Source organism: Chrysochloris asiatica, unplaced genomic scaffold, assembly GCF_000296735.1.
Source record: "Chrysochloris asiatica unplaced genomic scaffold, ChrAsi1.0 scaffold00028, whole genome shotgun sequence".
Taxonomy (NCBI): Eukaryota; Metazoa; Chordata; class Mammalia; order Afrosoricida; family Chrysochloridae; genus Chrysochloris; species Chrysochloris asiatica.
Window position 1 is genome coordinate 21,256,283 of NW_006408546.1, and position 12,108 is coordinate 21,268,390.

Sequence of the window (12,108 nt, forward strand, 5' to 3'; positions counted from 1 at the left end):
TAAAATGCAATGTTTGCTAGCTATTTTGTATATTGTCAATTTTTTGAAGCCTGTATTACCATGCAGGAATTTTTAGGTTGTTTTCCTTAACTTTAAAATTTTTAATCTCCATCCCTTTTATTCCTACCTTTAACTACCTAATAGTCCTTGTCATTTTCTCCACTTTGTTTTTTCATGCTCTAAATCAGGGTTGGGAAACGTCTAGCCCACAATTGTATAAAGCCTGGGAAATCATTTGGTCTAGCCCTGCCAATGCAACCGCAGTTCTAGCCATCATGCTGTTGTTGTTAAGTGCCATCAAGTTGGTTGCGACTCATAGTGACCCTGTATGCGGTTTCAGTGGAGTCGCTGGTGGGTTTGAACTGACAACCTTATGGTTCACAGTCCAGTGCTGACCCTACAGTGCCAGACCAGACTCCTAGCCTCACATTGTTGTTGTTAGGTGCCATCGAGTTGGTACTGACCCATAGCGACCTTATGCACAGCAGAACAAAACACTGCCCAATCCTGGGCCAACTTCATTACTGTTGCCACATTTGAGTCCATCGATGCTGCTACTTGGCCACTCCATCTCATTGGGGGTCTTCCTCTTTTTCTCTGACCCTCCACCTTACCAAACACGATGCCCTTCTCCAGTGACTGGTCCCTCCTGACAATATGTCCAAAGTATGAGAGATGAAGTTTGGCCATCTTGGCCTCCAGGGAGCACTCTTGCTGCACTTCTTCCAAAACGGATCTATTGGTTCTTTTGGAAGCCCATGGCACTTTCAATATTCTCCTCCAACACCATAACTCATAGGCATCAATTCTTCCGTGGTCTTCCTTATTCACTGTCCAGCTTTCGCATGCATATGAGATTATTGAAAGTACCGTGACTTGGATCAGGCGCACCTTAGTCCTCAAGCTGACATCTTTGCTCTTCAACACTTTGAAAAGGTCTTGTGCAGCACATTTGCCTAATGCAATACGTCGTTTCGTCTTTTGACTACTGCTTCCATGAGTGTTGATAGTTGATCCAAGAAGAATGAAGTCCTTGACAACTTCAATCTTTTCTCCCTTGATAAGAATGATGTTTATTGGTCCAGTGGTAAGGATTTTTGTTTTCTTTACATTGAGATGTAATCCATCCCAAAGGCTGTGCTATTTGATCTTCACCAGTAAATGTTTTAAGTCCTCTTCACTTTCAGCAAGCCAGGTTGTATCATCTGCATATCGCAGGTTGTTAATGAGTCTTCCTCCAATCCTGATGCCATGTTTTTCTTCATAGAATCCAGCTTCTCAGATGATTTGCTCAGCATACAGGTTGAGTAAGTATGGTGAAAGAATACAACCTTGTTGCACACCTTTCTTTATTTTAAACTTTCAGCATTCTCATGTTCTGGTCGAACAATTGCTTCTTGGTCCAGGTACAGATTCCTCATGAGTACAATTAAGTGTTCCAGAATTCTCATACTTCGCAATGTTGTCCATAGCTTGTCATGATCCATACAATTGAAACCCTTTGTATAGTCAATAAAGCACAGGTAAACATCTTTCTGATATTCTCTGGTTTCAGCCAAGATCCATTGGACATTCTTCATTCCTCGGCCTCTTCTGAATCCGGCTTGAACCTCTGGAAGTTCTCTGTCAATGTATGATTGTAGCCGTTTCTGTATTACCTTTGGCAAAACTTTACTCACATGGGATATCAAAGAGATTGTCCGATGATTTCCGCATTTTGTTGGGTCACCTCTCTTTGGAATGGGCACAATATGGATCTCTTCCAGTCTGTTGGCCAGATAGTTGTCTTCAAGATTTCTTTTGCAGAGATGAGTGAGTGCCTCCTGGGCCACCTCACTTTGTTGAAATATTTCAGTTTTTATTCCATCAATTCCTGGTGCCTTGTTCTTTGCCAATTATTTCAGTGCACCTTGGATTTCCTCCTTCAGTGTCATTGGGTTTTTTTTTTTTTTTTTTAATTAACTAGTCAAGATTTATTATAAGGGTCAGTACTCCAAAAGTCCAATAAAGATTACAATAGATATTTATTTAAAGTTAATATGTTTTCAGGCCAAATAGTTCTTAAATTATACATTTCAGGTTTAACGAACTTCATAAGAATGCTTTGAGGACAGCTGCATCCACAGATTTCAATTACATAATTATTTCTTTACCCATACTTCTTTCTCTTTTCTTTCCCAAATAATCTCTTTCAGGAATGGCTCAAGGTAGAATTTATCCTTTTCAAAATTTGTCCACTGTTTTTAGGTAAGATCTGCAGCCTCATGGACAGGTCCAGTGCTCTCTTAATGCGAAACATCTGGTCATTATATGGTGTCTCAGAAAGTCTTCTTATGGCTTCTTTTACATCTTCATTCTCGTAAATGGTATCATCTTGCATTAACCCGAGCTTATTGAACCCTGTAGCATTATAAACCATTTTCAGATACTGTCCAGACACCGGCCTGATGCTGCAACCGTGGACCTGCCAGCCATTTTGACCCAAGAATGAAGCCATCATTGGGTCTTGATCATATGCTACCTCTTGAAATGGTTGAACATTAACCATTTCCTTTTCGTACAGTAACTCTGTAGCCTCACATTGCTGTTGTTTAGTGTTGTTGAGTCAGTTCTGACCCATAGCGACCCTGTATAGGATTTCCGAGGAGCAGCTGGTGAGCTTGAACTGCTGACCTTGCAGTTCAAACGGCTTTGCAGTCTGGCGCATTAACCCACAGCACCACACCAGGACTCATCCATTAGGGATGAGTTCATACAAAGATAGCAGGCTAATTTTTAAGTTGATAATTTTGAATGGCCCGTGAATGATGCTATAAGTTTTTGGCAGAAAAAAGGTTCCTCATCCCTGCCAAACCCACTCTAAATTGAGAGGGAAAGTAGAGTAGCCCTGTGAGGTAAATTTGAGGGAAAACATTCCTTTCATTTCTACTTCCCAGTCTTGCTTTGAAGCATATTTAGAATTTAGTTTTTATATTTAACTATTTTATTTCTGCATTAAACATAATTTAAAATGATGCTTCAAGCAAACTCATATAAGAGGTTGTTTGCACCATAACCAATTCTTGCTGTATATCTTCAGGCAATAACATAATGAAATTTTATCTTGGAGGTGAGAAATGGTGACCATTTAAAAATGTTATTTTTATTGCCAAAAATATTATGCTAAGCTCAACATTTTAAATGATGGCTGAAATTTTCTAGCCATTGAAAAGTGAGATTTTATGTAATTAGAGAAGACACATGGCTATTTCTGTGGGCACAGGTGAAGCACAGTGGAAGGAGCCTTCAAGTCGCAGAGTAGTATTTCAGCATCGCTTTGCCACATCCTAGGTCTGTGGATGCTGGTAACTTGCTTAGTCTCTGAACGCCTATAAAATGGCAACAAGGAGGTAGAGAAGATTAATTAGGTCAATTTTCTTGAGTGTCTATGTCAGCAATTGCTCAAGCCATACTTAGTCTGCTTCTATGGAGTTTACCGTCTAGCAGAGGAGACAGAAGACACATAGTTGTGACAGATGCATTAGAGGGATACAAAGAGTGCAATGTGAGTAAAATGAACCTTCAGTGGTTGTATGTGGCAAGTGCTCATGAATGTTCCTTCTCTGGTAGAAGGTGTGTCTGTCTGTATATTTGTACGAACGTTAATACAAATAGTCTTGATTATATTTGCGGAATAATGTCTAAAGAGTATAGTGTCTTGTGTATACAATTTCAAGTGGTTATTATTATTTAACATTGTTGTATTGATACCATTATCTAGAATAAGCAAGTGTATAGAGACCAAAGTTTCTTAGTGGTTATCAGGATTTTTCTTGTTAGCGCCATTGAGTTGGTTCTAGCCCACAATGACCCTATATAGGGTTTACAAGGAGCGGCTGGTAAGCTTGAACCACAGACCTTGTGGTTCAAACTGAGTTTGCAATCTAGCACATTAGCCTACAGCACTATAGCAGGACTCCGGTGACCAGGGGTAAGAAGGGAAAAAGGAGAACTCAGTGTTTAAGGGGACAACAAACTCTTGTTATACTGTTGAGACAGTACATCGACAGTGAGCTGCCAGAAACTCAAGCCTGATTCTGAATAGGGCATGTCAGATGGATCTTGACTGAAAATAGAGGATACCAGAAAGATGTTTGTTGCTCTTATTAAATGCTGTCAAGTCAGTTATGACTCATAATGACCCTGTATAGTGCTTTCAAGGACTGGCTGGTGGGTTTGAAACATCAACCTTGTGGTTAGCTATGGCTAGCAGTCCAGTGCGTACTCTAAAGCATAGCAGTGTCAGGACTCCAGAAAGATGTTTACTTGTGCTTTATTGAATATGGAAGGCTTTCATCTATGTGGATCATGACAAGCTATAGATAACATCACAAAGAATGGGTAATCCAGACCACTTGATTTTTCTCATGAGGAACCAGTACATAGATCAAGAAGCAGTTGTTTGAACAGAAGAGATACTGAATGGTTTAGAGTCAGGGAAGGTGTGTGCTAGGGTTGTATTCTTTCACCATACTGATTCAGTCTTGTTGCTGAGCAAATATTCTGAGAAACTGGATTATAGGAAGAAGAATGTGGCATCAGAATTGGAAGAAGACTCATTAACAACCTATAATATACAGGAACATATCCAAGGAGCAGCCTTGAGTCACCATGAGTAGGAACCAACTTGATGGCACTTAACAACAACATAGAGATGATACAACCTTGCTTATTCAAAGGGATAAGGTCTTAAAATACTTTATTGATGAAGATCAGAGTCCACAGCCTTCTTTATGGATTGCTTCACAATGAAAAGAAAACAAAACTCCTGACAACTGGACTCATAAATAACATTATGAGAAACATAGAAAAGATTAAAGTTATCAAGGACTTCATTTTGCTTAGATCCACCATCAACACTCATAGAAGCAGCAGTCAAGAAATCGAACCATGTATTGCATTAGGCAAATCAGCTGCACAAAACCTCTTGATAGAATTCAAGAGCAAAGATATCAGTTTGAGGACTAAGGTTCACGTGACCCAAGGCATGGTATTTTCGATAGCGTCATAAGCAGGTGAAAATTGGACAGTGAATAAGCAAGACTATAGAAGAGTTTATGCATTTGATGTGTGGTGTGGAAGAAGAAGGTGCATGGACTCCTAGATGAGCAAACAAATCTGTTTTTGAAGAAGTCCAGCCACAGTACTCCTTAGAAGCTAGGATGGTGAGATTTCGCTCATTCTTCAGACATATTATCAAGAAAAAAACGTCCCTGGAGAGGACATTATTCTTGGTAAAGTGGAGGATCAACAAAATTGAGGAGGACCCCATGAGATGTGTTGGCATAGTGGTAGTGGCAATGGGTTAGAGTGTGAACAAATCGTGAGGATGACGCAGGACTGGACAGTTGTTCATTTTGTTGTGCGTAGGGTCTCTATGAGTTGGCATCAAGGAATATCAGCAATGAGCTTCTGTTAAAGGTGATGGTATAATTTGGGAACAGATAAAGGTGATGTGTGAACAACCTGATAAACATCATTGCTGTCACTGAACTGTGCTGTGTGAAGGTTACTGAAATGGCAGTTAAAAAATATAGATAAGAATGTTATTGTTGTTGTTATGTGCTGTGGAGTCGGTTCCAACTCATAGCGATTCTGTACAGGGTTTCCAAGGCTGTAAATCTTTACAGAAGCAGAAAGCCTCATCTTTCTCACACTGAACAGTTGGTAGTTTCGAACTGTTGACCTTGCGGTTCGCAGCCCGACTCATACCCACTACGCTACCAGAGCACCTTATAGATAAGAATACTTATCATAATTTTAAAAAATGTTTAAAAATGTAAATTATAAAAATAAAAAAGGATATGCAAAGTTAATGCTGAGATAAGGACCAAATGTGAGAGACATTGTGGAAAAGTAAGATATGAGCCCTGGTAATAATCTTATTAATTACTGCCTTTGACCAGTATGGTCATTCCTAATCAGTGCTGGTGGTTGGTAGGGCATGTTAGGGTTTCTGGTTAAGACATTTCCTTTTACTCTCAGATGAATTCAAGATAACACTATATGAGTGTGAATTAATAGAATAAGCAAAGTCAGTTTGAACTGCAAGGTCGGTGGTTCAAACCCCCCAGCTGCTTCTCAGAAACCCTATACAGGTCGCTCTGAGTTGGAACCGACTTGAACAACAACTCTCCAGATAGCTGAGGTCACAAAGGGAATGTATTATAAGGTACAGAGATCCTGAGAGGAGGACTGGTGGTCAGGGCCCTGGAGGGTCTCAAATCAGTTGCTGGAAAGCGATCAAGAACCAAACGAGTTTCCCTCTTCCTCCTTCATTGTATAGTCGCAGGAATGAGCATTTCTTTGTGTCTCTATTTCCAGATACAGGAGTCCCAGCCAGCTTGCAGACAACAATGAACCCATTCTCTCTCCCAGGAGGCAGAGTCTGATGGGGTCTGCTGGGGCCAGGTATTTTTCCAGGTTCAACCTATACTGACCAAGAGGGTGAGATCTCATAGTACCACATAGCTCTCATCCTTTAGAAAGTAACTTTTGGGGTTTATTCTTGTGTATAGAAGGAATCATACAATATGCACTTTATCAGGAGTATTGTGAGGATTAAATGAATGAAAAGACAATGGATTTTTCCCCAGGAACCTTTTGAAGTTCCCTCCTATATTTAAACTGTTTCAGTTTAGTGCCTGACACAGGAGCCCTTGTGGCACAGTGGTAAAGTTTTTGGCTGGTAACTGAAAAGTTGGTGGTTTGAACCATCTCCATGGGAGAAAGGCTTAGAGATCTTCTCCTGTGAAGGTTAAACCCATGTTATTGAATTGATTCTGAGACCCTACATAGAGTTTCCAAGACAGCAAATCTTTCAGAAGCACACAGCTTCATTTTTCTCCTGTGGAGTGGCTGTAGGTTTGAACCACCAACTTTTCAGTTAATCCAGCACCTAACCCACAGTGGCATTGGATGGAAGCCTAGAAAACCCTATGGGGCAATGCTACTTTGTCATTAGTTCTATGAGTTAACATGAACTTGAAGATACCTAAGAATAACAGTGCTTGACACATAGCGCTCTTGTTACTTGCTTTGAGTTGATGTGACATGGAGACCTTGTATGCAGCCGAACAAAATGTGGCTGTCCTCTGTTATATTGGTGTGGGCCTGCAGGATAATGCAGTTGACTGAAAGGTCAGTCTGAACCGGCACTTAAGAACAACAATAACAATGTTACCTTTATGATCAGTGGTATGTTTCAGTCCATTTTTATGGCTCTTGTCAGTTCCTTTCGTTGAAAGTTTCTCTCATTTCTGTTGACTCATTTTCCTAAATATCTTTTCTGATGTCATGTTCAAAGTAACAGTAGGGGAAATATAAGTAAATGTTAACTGTTATTATTGTTATTGTTACTCTTTGTCATATTATTTCAATGTGTAGTGTTATAGAATAAGTACCGGACTGCGAACAGCAAGATCCATGGTTCAAACCTACCAGCTGCTCCTCAGGAACCCTGTACAGGATTGCTGTGAATTAGAACTGACTTGATGACACTTAACAACAAAAATGAGGTGTTTTAGCTAAGAATCATTGGAAACATTTCAGGAAGCTTAGTATACAAAGCTTTTCCTGTAACCAACTGCCTGATTAATGTAGTGTTGGTGTTACAGAAATACCTCAAGTGAATGACTTAACAAACCGAAACATGTTCTGTCACACTTCAGGAGGCTAGACGTCCAAATCCACGTGCCAGCAGTCCTGGTGTGGCACTGTGGGTTAATGCGCTGGATTGCAAAGTCAGTTTGAACCACAAGTTCAGCGGATCAAGCTCACCAGCCTCTCCTCGGAAATCCTATACAAGGTTGCTGTGGGTCAGAACAGACTCGACAGCACTGAACAACAACAGCTCTAGAAGGCTTTCTCTCTTTCTTGGATGAGGGGAAGAGGATGTCCTGATCTCCTTTAGACACCTTCGGGTTTACCTGTGATCTGAGGAAGGGAGTTACCCACCACCCTAATCCCCTTACAGTGGACTGACTGATCATAGCAGATCACATCATGGGGGGTGGCTGCATCACTGCATAACTGAAACCCACTGGAAGCATAGCTCAGCCAAGCTGTTGTATATTTTGGGGGACACAGTTCAATCTCTGACACCAGCTCCTAAGCACGTTGGGGTGTGTGAACCTGAACATGTCCTCACTAGTACAGAATCTAGCCTTACAAACATGACTCAGGTACTGACATTTGTTATACTTGGTTCTTTGTTGTTGTTGCTCTGACTCACAGTGACCCTGTATAGGGTTTCCAAGGAACGGCTGGTAGGTTTGAACCGCCAACGTTGCTGTTCAAACCGACCTTGTAGTCCAATACTTTATCCCACAGCACCACACCAGCACACTTTTCTTTACCATCCCATTAAAGCAATCCAGATGGGAAGAAAGCAAACAAGAAAGGGGGTGAGAGGAGATGCAAACTAGTTGCTTAGATGTTCTTCTTCTTTTAATGAATAAAATAGGCATTAATAGTAATGTAATTTTTGGTACAAGTAGAATTCTGCAGTTATTAAAGAAATAATAAAAAGGAACTCATCATAACCATTATATGATTTGCCCACATTTTTATAGGCATTTGCTTTTCTGACTAATTAAGGCAAGCCCATTAAACTCTCAGAAGAACAAAGTTAATGCAAATAAACATTTTTAAGTCAGTGCGTACTATAGCTGCAAGTAGTTTTGATTTTTCTTCCTCTTACATATTTCAAGTTTTTCACAGATTAGAAAGCCTTTGAATTGTAAAGTTATTTGCGATTATAAAGAACGCTAGCATATCTGTGGTATTTCCATATTAGAAAAATTAAAATAGGCAAAATTATCCTTGGACAATTAGGCACAAATAGTTTCCAGTCTTCTTAGTAGCAAGATGGGTGTGAATCAGGCCAACTCAGCAGGCATACAGTAAATCAGGCCTGCTCTCACCACAGGGTCTTTGCATTGCCTGCTCCCTCCACGTGGTCGCACTTTCCCTTGCTATCTGAATAGCTTCACTTCACCTCCATCATATCTTCATTCAAATGCTACCTTCTAAATGGCATCTTCTCTGGCCGCCTTCTTAAAAATTGCGTTCTGCCATTCTGCATTCCTGAACGCCCACATCTTGCTGTCTTTTTTTTTTTCTTTTTTTTCCCGTAACACTTACCATATGTAACATACTTGGTAATTTGCTCATTTATGTGAGTATTAAAGGAGAAGTATGAATGCGAGTCAAATGTATTGCTACTAAATCATAGCAATTTTTATGCAACAAAAGAATATTAAAATGTGGAGCTCTTGCTTCTCCACATCTCCACCACCAAGGTCTCTAACCCTACCCCCCTCCCCCAAATTCCGTCTTCTTTGATTTATACCATGTCAAAATGGCAGTTTTGGCATGTATGAGGGACCTAAATCATGTTAGTTTTCAATGTTCTTTGAATTTGGGGCATAAAAAAGAGGTCTAACAGGGCAAGATCAGGCTGTAGGTGGGGTAAGGTTTCCCAATGAAATTCCTGTAGAACAGCCCTTGTTAGGAGTTGATGCATTTTCATGATGGAAAAAATTCCTTGCCTCAACTTCCCTGGCCTTTTTCTCACCAGTGCAGTTTTCAGTTTCATTAACACCTCCTTATAAGAAACCCTGTGGTCATCCTGTGCCTTTCAGGAAACTCTGTCAGGCTGTGACTTTGGAATCCCAAGTAGAAGTCACTGTAACCTTCTGAGCTGACCTCTCTGCCTGTAATGTAACTGACTTAGCAGATCCCTCAAAAGCCACTGGTTTGATTGGACTTTTTTTTTGAGGCACCCTAACCTGGTGGGGCGCTGTGGGCTAAAGTGTCAGACTGCAAAGTCATTTGAACTGCAAGGTCAGTGGTTCAAGCTCACTAACTACTCCATGGAAACCCTATACAGGGTTGCTATGGTCAGAATCAACTTGACGGCACTTAACAACAACAACAACTTCTGTTGTGGCACTGTATGATCAAAACTGGACTTCAGACTACAAGGACAGCAGTTCTAACCTACCAACTGCTCCTCGGAAACCCTGTACAGGGTCATTCTGAGTCAGAACGCATTCAATGGCACTTAACAACAACAACATAGAGACTAAGACAAGTATACTACTGAAAGAATTAGCATACAGCCATCCACTGATTGTTGTTGTTGTTGTTATGTGCCGTGAAATCGGTTCTGACTCATAGCAACACTGTATAGGGTTTCCGAGGCTGTAAATCTTTACGGAAATAGAAAGCCCCGTCTTTATCCCGCAGAACAGCTGGTACTGTTGAACTGCTGACCTTGCAGTTCGCACCCCGATTCATAACCGCTACACTACCAGAGCTCCTGATGGTATGTCTAAATACATCTTGTTGGGAATAAATCCATGCATGTATGAACTGGGACCCCAGAAGTAAAACTTTTGGATTTTCCCTCTTACTGAATACTTTTGAGGCTCTGGTTGGTGTAAAGAGTTGACACTCTGGGCTGCTAATTGCAACACTGATGATTTGCAGCCACACAGAGGCACCTCAGAAGGTAGGCCTTGAGATCTACTTCTGAAACATCAGACAATCAATCCTCTGGAGCATGGTTCTACTCTGAAACACATTAGGGGGCCATGAGTCAGAACCAACTCATGGTACTTATCAAAGAAGCATGTCTAAACACATTTTGTTGGGAATAAACCCATGCATGCATGAACTGGAACCCTAGTAGACTTCTATACTGTAAAACCCTGAAAGAATACATTTCTGGTTTTGTAAGCCACCCAGATAGTGATGGTAGCCAGAGCAACCTTATTCGAGGGCTCGTGCCCCAGGACCAACCAGTCTGTAGCTTAGTGGTTACAAGTCGGCCTGCCAACCTCAAGATCAGCAGTTCGAAACTACCAGTGGTTCCTCAGGAGAACGATGAGGCACTCTGCTCCCATAAAGTTTCACAGCCTTGGAAACCCTGTGCAGGGTCACTGTGAGTCTGAACTGACGACTCAGTACTTGCCAACAACAGCAACAACTAGCCTCTATAAGGAGCCCTGGTAGTACAGTAAAATAGGATGTACAACATTGTTTTTGTGAACTATGTCGTGCCAATCGACCGTGGTGTCTCCTGAGATTTATGGTCCTAAGCCATCAGGTCCAGAGACTCAGTCCCTCAAGGTGTTTGGCTAGGGCTAAGAAGTTTACATACTGTTGCTCCCTGTTTGCTCTATCGTTTACATGGATATATTTAAAGGGCATGCAAATGCATGTGTAGAAATATCACCTGCCAAACCTATATTTGGTCACGAGGGTAGTCCTATGTGCCTGTTCTTGGCTGTTCATTTTGCCTGTCTGCCTGTGTATCCATTTGTAGATTAATATTTATGTCCCCACTTATAATCCATAATGATTTTACCTGTGTATCCACTTGTAGATCATGCAGGGCTTTGCATGTAGTAGTATTTTCCTTTCTTACCTGAAACTCTTGTGGACCTTTCCATGTCTTCCTTTTCTTTAGCTATATTGCTCTGATTACCATTTTTGAAATTGCTTTTCCTTTTACTCAAGTTGATATGTGTCTTTTGGACTCCTTGTGTGGCGCTTTAGGATAAGCACTGGGCTGCGACCACAGGTCGGTTGTTCTAATTGGAAGCCCTATATAGGGTCACTATGAGTCTGAGCCAATTCGACAGCACTTAACAACATTATCTAGTTAGTGATTTTCCTTCTTTTGCCCTCCCATCCATGTTTTTGCTATGTGCTTTTGAGTTGGTTCTGAGTCATAGCAACCCTGTATAGGGTTTCTGAGGAGCAGCTGGTAAGTTTGAACTGCCGACCTTATGGCCCATCAAAGAATGTTTTGTTCAGTATGTAAACCTTTCCATGACATTTTATAATAATCCCAGTATTTGTCCTTTTGTGATTGATTTATTTCACTCAGCGTATGTCCTCAGGTTCATTCATTTTATGAGGTGCTTCCTGGATTCTTCATTATTTTATTGTGTGTGTGTGCCATGTTTATTTAGAGCAGGGGTGGGATAATGGCCTACCTGCAGGCAGTGTAAGGCCTGTGAAATCCTTTGGTCTGGTCTTGTCAAAGCAACCAAAGTT

At 41.0% G+C, this 12,108-nt stretch overlaps 1 pseudogene; it reads right to left on the reverse strand.

Moving 5' to 3' along the window:
• Positions 1-2,141: 2,141 nt before the first annotated feature.
• Positions 2,142-2,475, reverse strand: LOC102820727 (annotated as a pseudogene).
• Between the last annotated feature and the right edge of the window lie 9,633 nt (positions 2,476-12,108).